Raw genomic sequence first — 3,912 nt, 5'->3', positions numbered from 1 at the left:
TCCTGCATCCAGTGCGCCGACTCAGCATTTGAGGCCGTTGTTGGCATCGTCGACTACCCGATCAGCAGCGTCGTTGATCAGCTCTGGCCAGGAGAATAAAGTAGAAGTAAGCTCATCTCAGCCCCGATTAGAAACAGTGTGTAAACTTCCGGGAAAGTCCGCCTTGACCGCTACTAGGCATTGGGTAGAGACCCAGAAACCCGGCACTGCACACGCCACACTTGCGGCAGGGACAACAGCAACAAAGCCAGCTCAGGAGAGTCCTGAGGCTGGAGGCCTGCACCCAGCGCAAGCAGCAAACGGCATGCAGAAGTTTCTGATCCGACAGACGGTTGGTCGTGACTTGCCGGCATTCTCTGGCGACTCGGAGGAGTGGCCCATATTTGCCTCTACCTACCAGAGGACGTCAGACGAGTGTGGGTTTTCGCCATCGGAGAATGTAATTCGTCTGCAACGTTGCCTAAAAGGCCCAGCCAAGGCTGCCGTCGGAGCGATGCTCACCGTGCCGGAGAACCTGCCGACGGTACTCCAGGTCCTGGAAAGCCGGTTTGGTCGACCGGATGCTGTGATTGCTGCCATGATCGGGAAAGCCAAGGCCATTGGACAGGTCAAGCCAGGAGACTTTGATAGTCTTATCAACCTGTCCACTGCTGTGACGACTCTAGTTACTACCATGGAACACCTTCGAAGTGAAGGTCACATGTATAACCCTCAGCTACGTCAAGAGCTTGTTGGTAGGTTGCCAACATCCCTGCGACTGCAGTGGGGAGAAGTACTTGTGCGTCAGGGTAGCCATGACATCAGCTTGCGAGTGTTTTCTTTGTGGCTGGCGGACAAGGCTGAAGCAGCTGTGCGCGTCGTGGATCTGCCGGGTACCCGAACCGACAAGACGCAGCGGGTGTACAGTCACCAGGAAGTTTCGACAGTACACAGCACAGCAGCAGCGACGGCACCAGCAAGTGCAACCAGTAAAACTCAGTCAGCCTGCCTTTGCTGCAAACAAGTGCAGCATGCCCTCAGTAAGTGTTCAACATTCACGAAGCTTGGCCAGAAAGCCCGTTTTGAGCTGGTAAAACGTCATCGTCTTTGCTTTTCTTGCCTGGCCAGTGGACACGCTACCAGGGAGTGTGGCAGCAGGAAGCAGTGCAGTGAGCCTGACTGCAAGTACCACCATCACGTGCTCCTGCACAAGGGCAAGGCCGCAGAGAAGCCAGTCGACACTTGTGGGCACACTGGTATTCCGGGTACAACCCGAGTGTTGCTGAGAGTGTTGCCAGTGACGGTTAGTGGCCCAAAGGGCTGTGTGGAGACACTTGCTCTGCTGGACGAAGCCTCAACTGTCACGCTAATGGACAAGGCCTTAGCGGATGACATAGGTGCTGTTGGACAGTCGGATCCCCTGCATATGGCATGGACGAATTCGACGACGCACACGGACAACTCGTCATGCAGAGTCTCTGTATTGGTCAATGGCAGCGATGGCACCCAGCATCAACTGGATGATGTGAGAACAGCCAAGGACCTCAAGTTGCATTCGCAGTCAATAGATGGCAGAGGGCTGGCGAATCGATGGCCTCATTTAGATGACTCCAGAGTGGCGTCGTACCCAGCAGTACAACCGAGGATGCTCATTGGGCAAGACAATGGACACCTCACAGTGGCACGTGAAGTCGTCGAAGGCCCGCCAAATGCACCTATGCTGACGAGAACCCTTCTTGGTTGGGTAGTGCACGGTCGCATCGGAGCCCGGACTCACCAAGATCAACTCGAACCGGAGGCGATCTACCACATCTCGCAGCCAACGTCGGATGAGTGCATCGACACGACCGAAGTGAAGAAGGAGTTCGTTGCGGCGACAACATCTCCGCCAAGGCCCCAGCAAATTGCCGAAGCGCTGCCTGACGTCAACCGATTCTCGTCATGGAAACGTCTCATCTGCACAACCGCGTATGTTGCCAGGTTCATCGCAAACACACGGGCCAGAGTTCGCGGCCAAACTGTCGAATCAACCGCAGCCATCTCAGCCAAGGAAATGGATGCGGCCGAGCAGCTCTGGATGAAATCCGTGCAGGCAGAGTGTTTTGCCGAAGAAGTGGCTTTGTTGAGCGATGGCCAGCCTGTCAGCACCAGCAGTCGTCTACGACAGCTAGCACTAGCCATTGATGAGGACGGGATCCTGCGGGTTCAGGGTCGCCTCACACATGCGACGGCGGAAATGGCGTACAGTGCGAAACATCCAGCTATCCTGTGTCCAAAGCATAGGTACACACAGCTCCTAGTCCATGAATACCATCTGCGTTCTGGCCATCATGGACACGAGAGGGCATTGAATGAGCTTCGCCAGCAGTACTGGGTGACGGCAGGTCGAGCAGCTGTGAAGCGAGCATGGTCTGAGTGTCAATACTGCAAGAACCAACGAGCCAATCCCAAGCCACCTGTAATGGGAAATCTACCTGTCCAGCGCTTGACCCCGTTCCTGGGACCATTCATGTTCACCGAGCAGGACGGGACAACGTCACTAGCTGTAGGTGATGTCGTGGTGGTCGTCAACAGCAACCAGCCACGAGGGCAGTGGCCTCGGGGCCGACTAGAGGCTGTGCACCCGGGCAGTGATGGCGTTGTGCGGGTGGCAGATGTGCGCACCAAGTCTGGACTGTACCGGCGCCCAGTCGTTAAGCTTGCCAAGCTGGACGTGCTGCGCTAACTTTGTTTGTGACTTGTAACAGGTCATCGGTTCCCTGTTACCAGGGGGGAGAATGTTACAGACACTTGCACATGAATTCACAATTATTATTGTATTTGCTCGTTCGAATTTATTTGTATTTTGTTTCTCTCACCTTTCACTATTCCCGAGTTGATCACGTACGTGCGTGCTCCACTCTGCTGCAGTTAGAGGCAGCTACTCTACATGCAGTCGAGTCGATTCTATTGTGTATCTGCATGTCTCCTTGATAATACCTGTCCAACTCTAAATAACTAGAATTAAATTCCTTCTCTCTTCTCTCTCGCTTCTTCTCTTCGATTTATTTATTTTCGCTTCTCTCATGATCAGTTACTTTTGTTTTGTTTGTACTTTGTACGCTATCGCTCTATCTGCATGACGCGATGCAGTTTATGGATGTGGTCACTCCTTGGGGCGCCGTGCCTGCACCTTTGGGGCGCAGTGCACCGGATGCGCAGTGACCTCTACGATGTACGCCAGAGCTAGGCATTTTTTGGCTGCGTGTTTCCTTTTGCGCTGGCAGCTTTTCTGTTTGAGGCTACATGTACGCGTGTCGCGCTTTGCCTTTCAGAAGTCTTTGAGTTTCAGTTTTATTCCACTTTGTAAAGAACAAGAACAAGTAATGGTTCGAAGGAAGTCTTGTCTACCATGGCCACAGGGCCGCAACACCTTCGAAAATCGGACACTGTCCGAAAAATCGGACGGTTTGGCAGCACTGCCTATCATCCGCGGCCACCGTCGCATAGTCTTGTGCATGAGCTTCAAAGGCTGCAAGGACTTGCAGCTAGGTGGCATGCAAGACCTGCGATTGCTCGATAAAAGCAACATGTAACATTGTAGGGTACGACCACAGCCCAAAGAGTGGTCCCCATAAACGCAGAGAGCTGTCCACACAGTACAGAAAGAAAAAGCGGCTGTGTTTGGAATTTCCCCACTTTCAATGCAACAATCAGTCAGGTTGCCCATCTCCAGTTTTCTCTCCTGTGTAGCTTGTCAGTATTCTCTACTTTTATAATTATAATTATTTTTATATTTATGTTTTTTTACTAAGTCCACTATGCTCTACTGTGTAGCTTGATACATGCAGAGACTGCGGGTTGAAATCGCAGAAGACAAACTGTATGATGCTGCGCATGCACCGGCAGAGATGCAAGCTGATGAAAAGGGACTCAAAACAAGAGTAACGGCAC

General features: G+C 52.7%; 1 protein-coding gene across 3 annotated transcripts in view; it reads right to left on the bottom strand.

Annotated features, from left to right (window-relative positions):
* Window positions 1-3,903: 3,903 nt before the first annotated feature.
* The window catches only part of LOC135829737 (phosphatidylinositol 4,5-bisphosphate 3-kinase catalytic subunit beta isoform-like), a 39,177-nt gene continuing 39,168 nt past the window's right edge, over window positions 3,904-3,912 (bottom strand). For all 3 annotated transcript variants that reach the window (XR_010555903.1, XR_010555904.1, XM_065342127.1), the window contains one exon: window positions 3,904-3,912. This exon is cut by the window's right edge. The gene's annotated coding sequence lies outside the window, so the exon portion shown is untranslated.

The sequence above is a fragment of the Sycon ciliatum genome, chromosome 13, assembly GCF_964019385.1.
Source record: "Sycon ciliatum chromosome 13, ocSycCili1.1, whole genome shotgun sequence".
Lineage (NCBI taxonomy): Eukaryota > Metazoa > Porifera > Calcarea > Leucosolenida > Sycettidae > Sycon > Sycon ciliatum.
The sequence above is the reverse complement of the archived record's forward strand: the minus strand, read 5'-3'. Positions and strand labels throughout refer to the sequence as shown.